The sequence below is a fragment of the Mastomys coucha genome, unplaced genomic scaffold (assembly GCF_008632895.1).
Source record: "Mastomys coucha isolate ucsf_1 unplaced genomic scaffold, UCSF_Mcou_1 pScaffold5, whole genome shotgun sequence".
Taxonomy (NCBI): Eukaryota; Metazoa; Chordata; class Mammalia; order Rodentia; family Muridae; genus Mastomys; species Mastomys coucha.
This window is the reverse complement of record NW_022196911.1, coordinates 22,822,281-22,839,033: the sequence shown is the minus strand read 5'-3', so window position 1 is coordinate 22,839,033 and position 16,753 is coordinate 22,822,281. Positions and strand designations below refer to the sequence as shown.

The window sequence follows — 16,753 nt, the reverse complement described above, 5'->3', positions numbered from 1 at the left end:
TGGTGTAGTTCTCAAAGTCCCGAGTACCTCGATTGCTCTGGCAAGTATGAGGAGTTGAGAAGGTAGATTCCATTCTTCTGTGTGCTGAGAAGCTGCTGGGGACTGGAATTGGGAACAGCCAATGAGCCTAGGGTTGGGCTGGGGGGCTGAGAATCTGGGCAATACTGAGTGAGTGGCAGGAGTACTGAGGTGCTTCTATGGAAGACTTAGGCATAGCTCTGTATGGCAAAGGTCTCTGCCTCCTGCCCACCATGCAGTCATTGATGAAGGAGACAGTCCTTCCTTGTCCAAACTGCTTTATTTCATGATGGATGATGATGTATGCAGAAAGGGATGTCCAGGAAAGGAAGGCCATTGGCTAAACACTCAGGGTCGATCTACATATCTCATTAGCATGGAGAACACTAAGCTCTGTGCTACATGATCAGTTGATGGTCCTGCTTTTGAGGTTTTGTGGTGATCCATGACACGGACCAGATTGAGAGCTAGTTTGAACTCCTGCTGTTCTCAATTAAGAGATTTACCTGGGTTCTGAACTTGCTACAACCTTACCAGTTCTTCTCTCTGGTGACACAGTCCATTGCCACACAGCCCTGTAATTTTATGACCATTTTATATTCTGATCACATGATGTAGATCGACTAAAGCAACACTAATAAATCTTAGTCTTACTAAGCCTTCTCATTATTATTTATATCTTCTGTTTAGACTAAAGAGACAATGGCAAGTCTCAAAGATATTTTGGTTTGGAATGGATTTTTGTATATTAAATTTCTAAGGTTAAAAAGGTGTACTCAGCTTAACAAAATTTAACTTGATGATGCATGTCTAAAACTGTAAAATCCTAATGCTGCAAAAGCCATTTCTGTGTTGTAAACTGTTAAAGTTAATTGAGACATACAAATTAATGGTGAATCACCTTATAAAATATCAAAATTTTTAATGTACTCCAAAGTTTATAGTCATATTAATACAATTATGATTCATTGAGAAAGACAAGTTTTGGCCTGATCTATATGTTTTTCAAGATTTAGCATAAAGCAAGTAACTAAAAACAAAGTTTCCTTAAAATCAGGTTTACTCAATATATTGTTGTTAGGTCAAACTATGCATCAATTAAATGATGCACTAACATTAGCAAAATAAATTTTAGCTTGTCTCTTATTACTAAAACTTCATTTTAAATATATATTTTGTACAACATAATTAAAATTTAAAATAACAATATGAACAGGCTTCAGATAGACTCAAAGAGAAAAATAAAAGTAAATTAAAATCAAATATATATATAAAACTACTATTTATCAGGTATTCAAAAAAACATTTGCTAACATGCATTTCTTTATGTCTCTCAGTTGCATGAAATAAGAGCTCTTGTCCTGTGTTTACGAATACCCCTAAGGAGGCCAAGGTCACCTGTTGCTTTGACTATAATCCTTGCCATTTGAATGAAATTTGCAATGATATAAGTAAATGTCAATCATTAAGAAATTGTTACCACCTTTCCACATTTGAAATATCTAAGCAAATGGAAAACAACTTTTATTGAACTATATAGGCAATCTCTTACCTTTCGGCTCTTAGTAAACAACAGGTAACAGTTCATCTTATTTACCCCTGATAACAGAGCTTGGCACTGAAATTCACACTTGCTTCATGTTCTTGTTTCATTGCAAACATGGCTGCCTCAAGAAAATCATTCATTCCACATCCCAGTACTATGTTTCATTGCAACAGTGGACATAAATGAACACAGGCCAGTGTCTGTGTTAACCATTGAGACTGGTCGGTCATTTAGAAACATTAGTAATATAAGAATTGTTATCTATAAAATATGTAAATTGAGTAGTAATGTTTTGTGGCAAATAATTGACATTTCAAAGCATGACACATTACCATTTAATTTAAACTAAGTGGACTGAGTAAATCAAGCATGTGTCCTTATTCTATGTTCACAAAACTCAAGAAACTGAGATGGATGAGCCAAAATTTAAGGGCAGTGTGAGCAAAATAGATAAATTCCCTGTGAAAATAAGTTCAAAGAGAATTTTAAAAGTCACATGTCCTGCTAAGAATACAGATGCATTTTATAAAGAGACAGTATCAAAGACATAGTCATTTTATGGAATTTCACTTAGTGATCTAATGATTTCAGAAACAGGGGTAACAGTATCACTATATATGAAGAAACCATGTGAAACAATAGAAAAAACATTATGGCTGGCTAACTTTTGGATCCATGGAATATAAGAGATACGAGTTTTTTCTCTAGAAAATACTTCTATGCTCATTACTGAAGCACAGAAAATATGCCTTGCTCTTCCCAACACAGCTGTATCCTGCAGCAAAACATATTTAGACCTTTCTTCACTGTGGCTCTATCCACAGTATTGGCAAAAACTGCAAATGTAGTCAAGTCCTTCAAGGCAACTGCTTTGGAAAGTATGATGAGGTAGTTAATGATATCCAGGATTCCTAACATCAATATTCCTCTATGCACCATGATCCAACTTCTCTCTGGAATATATATGATTGGCAACCTCTCTTCCATTTGTTGACACAGATGCTCACTCTGAACATGGGCATACCATCATGTACAGCAATAGCACACTTTTTGACTTCCACTGTGTCCTGGGGTACCTCGGAGGCATGGCTATCGGGGGCTAGATTATGGCTTTCTTGTCTAGGAGTCTGCCCTACAAATTCAATGAAGCCAAGTTGCTGGCTTTCAACCTCCCAGTATTCTGCAATGCCTAGGTCATCTTCTCCTCTCATTACCACACCACCAAGAAGAAGGTCATCATACTGACTATGGAATTCTTCTCTATTTTGTCTTTCAGTGCAGAGATTGTGTGCCTTATCTTTAGTCCTAAGTGCTACATCATATTATAAAGGCCAGAGAGTAACTCACTAAATCATATCAGTGACTAAACACATTTTAAGATGCAAACCCTTTTGAAATTTAGCTCACATGTTTCTGAAACTAAATGGAAACCATGAAGACTGTCCTGCACCATTTAAACAATCACATATAGGTTATAATTTAGCAATAGATGGTATTGACTATTAATTCTTTATCTAATTACTTTGGCTTAATTTCTATAGCCACCTCTTCTGTTTCCTCTTGGTCCCAAGCCCAGGGATCCTAAGTCCCACCTCTCTTTTCCACAGCTATTGGCTGCTGGCATCTTCATTTCTAGAAGCTATGTTCAGACCCTCTCATGCAAAAAAATTTGGGGGACAGAAATTAGCATTAGAGTTCAGGCAGCTATATTCTTTTTTTCTTATTATTCCTCCTTCTCCTCCTACTCTTTTTCTTCTTGTTCTTTGTTTCATAATGATTTATATTGTTTTTCCCCTTCATTATCTTAATGATTTTATCTGTATGTAAATAACAAAACATATTTCTGAATTTCATGACTCTTCACTATTCATAAAAATTCCATCTATACATACATGGTGAGTAAGGCTTGTCTTATTACCTGCTTGCTGAATGGACTTATTTATAAATATCTTCGTATTTATATCATATCATAGGTAACTATTTTAGTAGGATTTTCTTGCTAGTTTTATGTCAACTTGAGAAAAGGTAAAGTCAGTTGGAAAGAGGGAAATTCAACTGAGAAAATACCAAGTTTTACCTGTGAGACAGCCTTACCTGTGGTGATTTTACTTGCTTGCTTGATTAACTGAGTGAGTGAATGAGTGAGTGAGTGAGTGAGTGAGTGAGTGAGTGAGTGAGTGATATCAGAGTATCTACCACATTGTGATTGGTGCCACATATGGACAGGTGTCCTGGGCTACAAAAGAATCTGACCCTGCCAGCCAGAAGATGTAACCCAGTTCACAGCATTTTTCCATGGTTTACCATGGCAACCACTTCCTGTTTCCTGGTTTCTGCCTTGAATTCTTACCATGACTTGACTGGATGGTGGACTGTTTTCTATAAGATGAATTATACTCTTTCCTCATCAAGTTAATTTTTGTCTTTTATTTTTTTAACCAGAGAAATAGAAACATTAACCAAGACAGTATGCTTTCCAATATTTTTCACAGCCAGTTGTCATTATACTTTTCGGCCTTTGGTAAGGCAGAAGCATGTGATAAAAATCGGTCTTACTCATTTGTTTTGCTCCTTTAAAAATATCACCTTACAAAAATAACATAGGTGTTTTTTTTTCTTGGCTCATAGTTTGCGAGTATATTCTATCACTGCAGGAAGCAATCTCTTTGGAGATGGAAGCAGCTGGTCACATTGCATTCACACAGCAAGAAGCAGAGAATGTTAGTTACTGCTATTCACATCTTTTCCTCTTTTTCATTCCTTTTGAGATCATGACCAATACATTAATGCTATCTGCTCTTAGGATCTCCCTTCCCAAACTAACCTATTCTAGAGAACCTATAACACTAGTGCTCCCAGATTGCTTTTCACAATGGTTCTAAATCATTTCATGTTGACCTGATTAACTGTTGAAGAAAAATCCATTTGTCTTTATGCCAGGAGTCCACAGGTTGGATAGCTTGAAAGTTCTAACAAGCCCTTCCAGGATATACTGGTAAAGACCTAATATTCTCCTTCTTTTGTTCACTTTATAAGTGAACAAATTTTTCAATAAAATTGATGGAGTCCGAAGCAGTTTGGAAATGCCAGGACTCCATCAAAGATAACAAAGATAAGCAAACTACATACAATGAGCTATGGAGTAAAAAGAATGAAGATAATCAAATGCTTTGTGGCCCCTTAAGTCCCAAATAAACTCCAGGTGAAGGACATTGAACTACTGAATAGATTTTATTGACACTGCTGGAAATTTTGTTTTACTTTCTTCAGATTCAGACTCTATACTGGTTCTTCCATCTTGAAAAAGTGTACTATGGATTTTCCAGGAACTCACAGTTAAGAAAGTTTAGATTTTTAGAGACATTATGTATTTTAAATTACAAATTTTCCTCCTTTTATGAAAAATTTTTTCTCCTACAATATATCTTGGTTACAGGTTCCCCCTCCGCTGTTCCTGCCAGTTCTTTCCCATCTCCCCATTTCCCATCCCATCTTAATTCACTTCCTTTCTGTCTTTCATTAGAACAAAACAAGCTTCTAAGAAATAACAATAAAACATTATTGTGGGGTACCCTGTAGTGAAGACAGCTCTGACATGCCTGAGCATGAAAATCTGCCAGGTCAGTTACAGACCAGAAACAGAAGTTAAGAAACTTTAAGGTAAGTCTTGCTATAGAGATTCTTTTTTAGCCAGCTGGAAATTACACTGGTTGTTCATAACCCCAATATACCACTGAGACTTTCTTGGGTGAGATTTAGAAGGAAGATTTTTCATTTTCTCCATTAATTTACTTTACATTATTTACTTTATATCTCAGTTACTGTGCCCCCTCAGAACCCTCATCACAAGTCATTCCTCTCCCTTCCTTCTCCTCTGAGACATAGAATGCTCCCACACACTGGTACATCAAACTCTTCAGGCTAGGTATGTCCTCTCCCACAGTCAAAAGCTGACAAGATGGTAGGGGCAGGGGTATATTTATCATAAGTACCTGGTTAGCTGACCCAGGTAAAGAGACAGGGAGAAATCACATTGAATAGACTGACTCATATCAGCTTTCAGCAACTTCATGGGTCTCCACCTGGGGCTGACATGGTATAGATTGCCTCTGGAGCAATTTGTTGTCTGCCACTGATTTCTGGATGGTGTCTAACACCGAGTTAAAATTTGCCAGGTCAATTACAGACCAGGAAGAGAAGTCAAAGTTAAGGAACTTTAAGTAAATCCTACATTTAGAGTTTCTTTCTCAGGAATAAACAGTATGCAGGAAAGCTTAGGTTGTTGATTAACTTGACAGAAGTATTCATCTAGAATATATGGGGATATATATGTGTGTGTATATATATGTATGTGTATATATAAATACATATATAGAGAGAGAGGGGGAAGAGAGAATTTAACTCTAATATCTCCAAGTCCTTCACAGAAACTTAGAAAAACCTGCTGTAAAATTCACATGTAATCACAAAAGATGGCAGACAGTCCAAATAACCCAGAGCAAAATGAACAATGCTGGAGAGATTACCATTCCAGATCTTAAGATATATTAGAGTGCCATAGTAATCAAACATTATGACATTGGCATGAAAACATACATTTTGACAATGATGCCAAAAGCACATAATGAATAAACTAAAACCTACTTAGTGGTGCCAAGAAAATTGAATATCTCCATGCAGAAGAATGAAATTAAATCAGTATCTGTGAACGTTCATGAAAAAGAACTTCAAACCAATCGAAGACGAAGACCTAAACCTTAAACTGCTAGCACAAAGCCTAGATGTAGGAAAGGACTTTCTGAATAGAACTCCATTTGCTCAAAACTTAAAGCCAACAACTGACACATGGTATTTCATAAAATTAAAAAATTTCATAGTTAAGAAAACAATCTACTGGATGAAAAGGAGGAGCACGGAATGGCAGAGAATCTTTGCCAGGTATACATTTCACAAAGTATTGATATTCAGAATATACAAACAAATTAATAAAAAAGTGGTACAAACAAATAACCCAATTTAAACAGGACCTGGGAACTGTAGTGAGGTTTTTCAAAAGAATAAAAAAGATAGATAAGAAATATCCCCCAAATGATCATATCTCCAGCTGCTAGGGAAGTGTAAATGATTTGTTTTGATAATTCAATTTATGCAAAGCAGATTAGCAAAACAATGACTAACAAATGTTAAGAGAAGCTCACACATTTCCTCAGGAAATCTAGAGAAGGGAAAACTGCTACCAGGTGGTTAGTAGAGGAGGGCAAAAAGGATAATGAAACTTACCTACCTGTGTCCTAGTCCAGTAATATGGATTGATCACTATCAAGGAGAAGTCATTATTCACACAATTACTCACATTCTATGTTGGGCATAGTATTCATTATGATCACCCAGAAAAGCAAAACAATTGGTAGTCTCTAGTTCTAGAGAGCATAATGTCTCCTATTTTGAATTGGGCAGGACTCACATGGGCCTTTTATGCCCTATTCCTTTTGTCATTATGGAATCATCTGGTTTAACCTGTTTCTATCATCATAAATGACTTTCTCATGAGTAGTTTATTGGTTCATACTTCTGGCCAAATCCACTAAGAGGATTTCATGCCTTGGGACTCTATGGTCTTGGATGAAATCATACTGCCTGAGGCTGGAGAAGATCCTAAAAATAATAATTTTCAACCATTTTGTTTGTTATTCTTAATCCAGGACCTCAGACTCAAAGCCTGTGGTGGTAGTGTAGAATTCCACAGGGTAATAGGCTTGTCACAGGACATTGATATTATTTATGGGATAACCAGTCAGCAATAAAATATTAAAAAAACAACATGCACATGCATGAGCCATGCACATTTGTGCTGGACATTGTAGAGTTCATCTTATCCTACTCACAGAATGGAAGATGAATGACTTTAGCAGCAATGACATGCTTGAGCTTTTTCCATTTATTTGATATCTAAGTTTGGTACTCATATGGGTGGGAAAAGTAAGGATTCAAATATCATTCTTCTCTCTTTTCCTCATTAAGACATTTGCTGTTTGGCATTCCTAAATCTCTTCTGCACTGTTTTCTCCTTAGTGATTAATTTTGTATTTTTAAGGGGTAAAAGAAAATTTGGGTTTTATTCATTTTGCTTTCCATAGTAGACACTAGGAATTTCCCAATATTCTCTGCCCATAACGGCTCAGGATTTCGGTGTTTTCAGTATTAGCTCTTTGGGAAGAGGGTTAATATAACAAAAGGTTGATAGGTATTTTGAGAGAATTATAGAAGTCTTCCTGTGCTCCTGTGAGAAGGGATAATATCCCTGAAAATAGTGACCATTAGTTTCTTTGCATGAGGCTGGAGGGACAAATAATGTCTGTCTGCTGCTGGGGAGCTATATTATAATTAAACATTGTGGCCAACTGTCTGCTTGAGAAAAGCGATTAGACAGAGAAATTCATCTGCCTCAGATTATTTTATCTGACTTCTAATATTTGTATTTTCTGATAAATTACCATGTTTACCTATTTGATCCATGAATATACAATGTGTATTTGTTTGTTGTCAAGAATGTGTTTCTGTGTAAACTTAATTGTTATGAGTCCTCTGAGGAATGATTCTAATCATCCTCAAAGATGCAAGCTTAAGTACCTTATGTCCTAATGTAGATAGGCAATCATGCATGTTAGTGTTTAGAGGAAGCCCTATATATTTTATTTCAGTCAGACATGCCCATAGCTGTAAGTAATTACACCATAAATATCTGAAAATGAGAAGAGCAGCTTGCTTTCAAGTCTAAACTTAACAAGGGAGCATGGAAATACATATTCAGGAATAAGGTTGAAGACAGTGGGAGAAAAATCACCTAAAATACTGAGGATAGATTATTGTCAGTGTGGCATTACTGTCTGCTGAAATGTGGTTGTGGAGTACATAAACAATTCAGCAGAAAAAGAGGAAAAATGTCTAGGTATAAAATGGTAAGAAAGAGACTCTTTACAGAAGATGCTGTCCTTGTTCTTCCTCTTCTCCTTGGCTTTCCGATCTCCACAGGTCAGGAGCCTCTGTACATCAAACTGAATGCCTCTTCAGGTTGTACCACAATGGTCCCAATGCCTGCAAAGATCACCCTTGTAGTTACATGAGCTCTTTGTTACTGGCTTGTTGAATATGTATGAGAAGCTAGTTCTAGGTTACTGTAATTAACATCTTACAGCATTAGAAATAAAATTAATATAAACTTACAATTGTAAAAGCTATAAAATTAACATATTTGATTCAAAGAACACATTTTCAAAGGATATTTTTCTTAGAGAGTAAGGCACATGCCAGTATATAATCAACATGATTCTTCAGTTAAATTTCCTCATGTTTTAATTATAGCTACATATGTATGTTTATCTGAATTACTATATATAAAAAAATATCATGTATTGTGGGGCTAGTACTGTTCTCTATTACTTATTTTAGTGTAATCTAATTTTCTAATTGGATTTTACTTCCTTGTCCAAACTAGGAAGATGGTGTACTGGCTAGTTTTTGTGTCAACTTGACACAGGCTGGAGTTATCACAGAGAAGGGAGCTTCAGTTGGGAAAGTGACTCCATGAGATCCAGATGTGGGGCATTTTCTCAATTAGTGATCAAGGGGGTAGGGCTCCTTGTGGGTGGTGCCATCCCTGGGCTGGAAGTCTTGGGTTCTATAAGAGAGCAGGCTGAGCAAGCCAGGAGAAGCAAGCCAGTAAGGAACATCCCCCCATGACCTCTACATCAGCTCCTGCTTCCTGACCTGCTTGAGTTCCAGTCCTGACTTCCTTTGTGATAAACAGCAATATGGAAATAAGCTGAATAAACCCTTTGCTCCCCAACTTGCTTCTTGGTCATGATGTTTGTGCAGGAATAGAAACCCTGACTAAGACAGATGGTAAATGAAAATTTGATAGGTCGAGAGTATATAATTATGCCTATGATTTTTAAAATCAAATTAATCTACTGGAACAAATTTATGCATACTTTAGAATCTTTTATGCATAATGGTTAATTTCCCTGCAAAGCAGTAATGACAGACAGGCTCTCTCACTATGTAAGGAAGTGCTTATTCTTCACATTTACTTAAAAATATGGCTGACTTAATATGTACTAGAAGACATGTTTGTCAGTTATGTCTATTTATATATTATTAATTGAAATAATTTATGTATTAGAATAGGAAAAGTCAAATTGTAAGCTTTTTTCTATTTTACTGTGGCTACTCACCATTTTTTTGTATTTTTAAACTGTAGGACATTAATAACTGCTTACTTGTTAGTTGACAACATTTTGCAGTGTGATGCTTATTTTAAATATTTGTAATATTTCATCATTCTAAAGTTGTTAATTATAAAGTTTTGTACAAAGTCCACTATTCTTTTACTTTTGTACTTCTTTGGTGATAAATCCTCAATCTAAAAGAACAGGGGGAAAAGCGTGTTAATTTTACTATAGCATATTTCTTCAGTAATAGTTCAGATTCTCAGGTATTAAGGATTCCCTGGAAATAAGTAGATTAAGTGAAATATCAAATTATACATTCAGTTACCTTCATCAATTTTAGATGGAATATTGCATATTAATTGATTCTCTTTTGCCATAGAATAAAAATGATATAATGCAGGAAACACTTAGGAAACCATACAGGATATTGTTCCATTCTGAGGGGGGCTGTCCATGGCCCCCCTCACCATTCTCTATCCTTTCCTGCTGAAAAAGCTGTAATTTCCACAACCCTTGTGACCAATATTAAAATGTTGTTAATAACTAGTTATCACAATTACACACACACATATATATATTCACTAGTCTTTTAGTGCTATCTTTGTAGATTTTATTAAGTGTCAGAAAAAAAGTATTGCTTAATGTGGTAGGATATTGAAGGCTGTTGTGAAGATAGTGAACAAACAGTACTTTTTGTGAAAATTTCATCTATAGGTTTACCAGTGTGCAAATTATGTCATGCAGAGGTAAAACTGACTTATTTTGAATGACTTCAGAATTTTTCTGTGAATTTTCTCCATATTCCCTGTGTGTTGGGTACTCCAGTGTTTGATGTGTACATAATTAGGATTTTGATGCCCTATTGTTGAATTGTTTCTTCAATAAGTATAAAGTACTTTTCATTTTCTTCAGAGAATTATGCCTGATTAGTTTATAGTTACATTTGTTCAGAATACTTCTTCCACCTTTTATTCTAAACCTTCTGAGTTGTATTTCTTTGAGAAAACAAAATTCTAGATATTATTTTCTGATTTGACTCCTTTATCTTTTCTCTTCATTAATATTACTAGGCCAGAAATATTAAGAGTTATTGTTGAATGGTATGTATTGCTTCTTATCATTTTTTCTTCTTTTTTCAGGCTTTCTAGTAAATGTTTATTATTCAGTGTTCTGGAATTATTTATTGCTCCGTCTGCCATCTTAGACATTTCTAGCCCTTTCTTTAGACCTAATTTTCTCTTCCTGAATTCATTGCAGAATTAGTATAGTGGTCATAACTTCAAACATTTTTTTCTTTTAATTATTTTTTATTAGATATTTTCTTTATTTACAATATCTCCTTTCCCAGGTTCCCGTCCAAAATAAAAAATAAAATAAAATAAAATAAAATAAAATAAAACAAAAACTAGAACAATCCCCTGTTCCCTCTCCCCTCCCCCTGCTCACCATCCTACCCTCTCCTGCTCACTGGCCCTGGCATTCCCCTACACTGGGGCATAGAACCTTCACAGGGCCAAGGTCCTCTCCTCCTATTGATGATGAGCAGTGTGACCATCCTCTGCTATATGTATGCTGCTGGAGCCATGAGTCCCCCCATTTGTACTCTTTGGTTGGAATTTTAGTCCCTGGGAGCTCTGAGGGTATTAGTTAGTTCATATTGTTGTTCATCCTAAGGGGCTGCAAATCCTTTTATAATGCAAATTTGTCTGTCACTTTTATTAGGACTGATAGTTTTGCTGTATATAGTAGCCTGGGAGAACATTGGTGCTGTTTTCTGACTTTTAAGATATCAGCTCAATCCCTTCTAACTTTCTGGTCTCTACTAAATCTGCTGCTATTCTGATAGAGCTCCCTTTGAATGTGACTTGATCTGTCTGTCTCATTTGCAGCTTTCCATGCCCTTCCTTGGTTCTGTATATTAAGTGTTACTATTATTTTATGATATTGGTAAGGTTCTTTTATCTTCCTATATATTTGGAAAAGAATGAAAGAACACAAATTCATGCAAGCTATCTTACATGAAACTGAACAAAAAAATTACAGAAGTAATACATCAAAAAGGAAATTGTAAAATTCCAGAATTGACTCAAAATTAAACCACAACAAACCAAAATGTATGGGAAAAATGAAGACAGTGATAAGCAGGAAGTTTGCGGCACTGTGAAACCACATCAAGATGTTTGAAACATCACAAATTAATAACTGTACAAGACAGCTGAAAGCCTTAAAAAGAATGATGACACCCATAATGGTAACTAGGAAGATACCATCAAAATCTGGGTAGAAATTATTGGTTTGAAATGGGAGATCACTACAAAGATTGAGTGAAACTAATATTAAGAATATTGACAAACAGCCAAATTAACAAATGAAAATTATCTCATTAATTAAAATTAATAAAACTAAAAGTAAAAGAGGATACATTTCAACAGAGACTGTGGTAATTCAAGGAATCATAAAGAAATGTTTAAAAACACATATTCCTCAAAGTTGGAAAAGTTCTAAAAAGAAATAGACAAATTTCTAGATGTACATGTTATCGGCCAATATTAAAACAAGATGAAGTTACTAAGTTAAATAGACATATCACATCCAGTGAAATTAAAACATTAAATAAAAATCTCCCAAATAAAGAAAACCTCGAATTCAGATAGAATCAGTGCAAAATTTTACAAGGCTTTCAAGGAAGAACTAACACTAATATGCACTAATATTTATATAAACTATTCCATAAATTTAAAATGAAACTATATTTACTTTAGAAAGACCCAAATAATGTGCAATATAAATATGATTCTTTATTTCTTTCTCAAACTTGATAAAATCCCATTTTTAAAGAAGACACATACTTGAGTCCATGAATACAGATATTTTAAACTAGAAACTTCATATTTGCTGAGTAGCTTTCATAATGCTAGAAGATGTTAAACACACTAGTAAGACAGAAAAGTAATCACCAACTATAATACAATTATGACAACTATAAAAGTATTGAATTACAAAAGTAAGTATTTATGTGGTAAGATATGTCACCTTGTGCAATAGTAACATAAACACTGTGCTGTTTGGGAATAATCTCAACAAATCTGGAAAGAATGACGATTCTCAATTGAACTTTTGGCTTAGATTGATATGTAAGAATTGATGCTACCATATGTGATGCTACCTCTGACAAGTTGTTCTGGGTTGTATTAGTAAGCAGGATGAGGAAATCATGAGTAACAAGCCAAGGAGCTTCACTCCATCATTGTCCCTGCCTTTGTTCCTGTTTCCAGTCTCCAACCTTGATTTCTTGCCATGATTTCCCATGATGATGAACTGTAAGCAAAATAATCTTTTTCCTGCCCAAGTTGCACTTGGTCAGTGTTTTACCATCACAACAGAAAGCAAACCAAGACACACATGTTAGTAAACAACCATTCTGTGGTTGAATTTAAGTCCTGTTCAACATGATGATGCCCATATGTTATGCAGTATTATGCCAAGATCAGACAGTACACAGAATATAGGACCTAGGGGAAAAACTACTACTATCACCTTGATAAATAGACACAGTGTAAAATTCACCCCTAATACTACCAGAAGCCAGCCCCAAAGATGGATTCCAGAGAGGATATAAAGATCAGGCAAGAGAAATGTTGAGTCTAACACCAAGATGGGGATGCTTTGCAACTTTGACTAGCAATCAAAAAATGGATATATACAGATTTCAAAAACATTCATGATTTCAAGAGATACAGATTATATCAATTTTTCCCCTTGCATACTTTTCTGATATGCCCAGGGTTGCAAATTAAGTAGAGATATAATAGATTTTATTATCATCAATGCTGTATTCTTATACCTAAAATTCTACAAATAATTTTAGTTTAAGCAAATATAACAGACTCTTCTCAGGCTGGCAGCTGTTTGTGGTTTCAAGATTCTTAGATAAAAATAGATTGAGCCAGTCCAGGTGAATCACCCTGCTTTAAGCATTATATTTTTAACTTTTAAAGGTCAATCATATTACTTGCAAATTACCCTAAGCCTGATAACTAGGACTATGGAATCATTGTAGCTGTCATTTAATTTTGTAATCTTTGTATTTATACTCTTTTAAGAATTTGTTTTATAAAATGATTCTTTTGTTCCTAAATTAATGACTATTACAACAATATAATTAACTAAGTTTTTCATGAATGGCAAATCCTAACACCCTATTCTCCTTACAATCTTTACTATTTTTCACATACCACCTATCCATGCTGTTATATTATCCTGTCATTCTAGCTTTTGTTGCTGAGTTTTTACTAGAGACTTGTATGTATATCATCTTATCTTTTAGGTCATAACTAAGACATTATACTTATACTATAAAGGGTGTTCTGTGCTCTGATCTACTGCCATGTCTCCTATTCTGCTGAACCTTATCCTCCTCTGAGTTGATACTATTGTAATTATTTCATATCATGAATTTGTTTAGGGGTATATAACAATCTCCAAAGCAAAGAGAAGACTCCCACACAGGCTCAACTGTGGCTAATTCCTTAGAAGCATGGGGTAGTACATTCAGGACTTTTGAGGAGAATACAGAAAACACATGGGTGAATCATTATGCTAATAGCCCCCAAGAGTGGAACAAGCAGAGACTGAAACTGAAAGGACATATAATACTATGTTATTAGAACCATTGATCAACAGATCTCTTAACCTCTGTCAGAGAAGTTACTATTTGTTGTTAATATTATTATATCCTAATTATCCTTCCCTTCCCTGCTCACCTCCCAGTCTCTTCTCCCAGTTCCCCTACATGTACGCCCTTCTTCCATTTTGATTTCTTTTGAGAATAGAACAGATATCCTATGGATACCAACCCAATATGGCATATTAAGTTGGAATAAGTCTGGGAACTTCCCCTATTACTAATCCTGGACAAAACAACACAGTATAAGGAAAGTGTGCCAAAAGCCAGTAAAAGGGTCAGAGACCATCCCAGCTACCACAGTTTGAAGTCCCACATGAAGACCACAACTGTGGCATATATCAAGAGGGCGTAGGTTAGCCTCACTAAGGCTCCCTAGTTAGTTGATTGTGAGTTTTCTTGTGGTGCCCTTGATCCCAAGGTCTTCTGCAATCCTTCCTTCCCTTCTTCTTCAGAACTCCCCAAGCTCCTTCTAATGCTTGACTTTAGGTCTCTGCATCTGTTTTAATCAGTTACTGAATGAAGTCTCTCTGATGACAAGATGTGCTGGGATAAAGGTGGCACAGAGGAGATCAAGCACTTTCAGGATGGTATAGCCATAGCTACAGAGTGAATGTCAATTTTTAGGTACTGAGAGAGGATGGACAATTTTCTCCAAACGTGTATAACTTAAGTTAGCCCCATTTTAGCAGATGGCCATGCATCCGTAAATATCCATAAATATCTTGAAGCCCATACTGGTCTTGAAGAGTTTATATTTAAGGACAAAAAAAGTGGATAGGCAGATAATGGAATAGATCTTGGAAGAGTTAGTGGAGATGTGTGTGTGTGTGTGTCTGTGTGTGTGTGTGTGTGTGTGTGTGTGTGTGTGTGTGTGTGTGTGTGTGTGTGTGTGTGTGTGTGTGTGTGTGTGTGTGTGTGTGTGTGTGTGTGTGTGTGTGTGTGTATGTGTGTGTGTGTGTGTGTGTGTATGTGTGTGTGTGTATGTGTGTGTCTGTGTGTGTGTGTATGTGTGTGTGTGTGTGTGTGTGTCTGTGTGTGTGTGTGTGTAAGACCAAAAGAGTTTGTCAAAATTCCAGATTATCAGGAATCTTTTAAAAACTCGGACACCTTGAATCTGATAGATAATCAAGTAGAGAACATACTTGAACTCACTGTCACCATAAAGGACTTTCTGAACTGGATGATAATACTGAGGACATTAAGACCAACAATTTAGAACCTGATTTGGTAGTGGACCCCTCTAATCCCAGCAATTTGGAAGTAGAGGCATATATATGTCTGTGAATTTGACACTAGATTTCTCTAAAGAACTAGTTCCATCCAGGACAGCTAGTGCTAAATAAAGACTGCCCCCTGTCTCAAAAAAAAAGTCAGAAGGAGGGGGAGATATCTAAAAGAAACAAATAGAGAAAGAGAGAAACAATGAATTGATGGAAGAAATAAAGGAAGGAAAAGGGAAGAGAAAGACAGAGAAGGGGAAAAAACAACAAAATTAAGAAATTAAACTTCAAGAAATTAAGAATTCTGTACAGCAATTGGGAGCATAACCCATTTGAAAAGGCAACATGCAGAATGGGGAAATATCTGCTATAAATCTAACAAGAGAGTTAGTCACTAAAGTATATAAAGAACTCAGAAAATGTTAATACCAAGAAATAAACTAGAATGGGACATAGATAAACAGAGATTCCTCAAAATATGAAGTACAAATGCTTGAGAAAAAATGGTTTAACTATTCAACATCCTCAGCCTCAGGAAAACACATGTTACAATGAATTTAAGACTTTGTCTTATCCCAGTCAAAATGGCAAGATCTAAAAAACTAAGGATGACACATGACCATGGGCTCGGGGAAAGGGAAAAAAGCATGCACCACTGGTAAGAATGAAAGCTGATGCAGAAATGTAGTTCCTTCTTTGATAACTGTTCCTTCTCTTAACATCACCTCAATGAAAATATATGGAAATTCTTGTAACTGGGCTTCTTTTCTATGTTAGATCTCCGATTTAAGTCTTTGTTCAATGAAGACTTTGCAAAGCACCTTCTTTTCTACAGGCGTTGTTTCATCTCTGAACCTTCTAACTCAACTCCATAGAAATTGTGTGTCATTTACTGTGAATTCATTGTCAAGTCTTGTTTCTGGTGATTTTTAAGTTTACAAAAGTGAAAAGGTAAGTGGGGCAGTGGTGGCGCACGCCTTTAATCCCAGCACTTGGGAGGCAGAGGCAGGCGGATTTTGGAGTTCGAGGCCAGCCTGGTCTACAGAGTGAG

The 16,753-nt window shown here is 35.7% G+C and overlaps 1 pseudogene; it reads left to right on the top strand.

Annotated features, from left to right (window-relative positions):
* The first annotated feature begins 16,323 nt into the window (after positions 1-16,323).
* Positions 16,324-16,753, top strand: part of LOC116077436 — a 19,713-nt pseudogene continuing 19,283 nt past the window's right edge.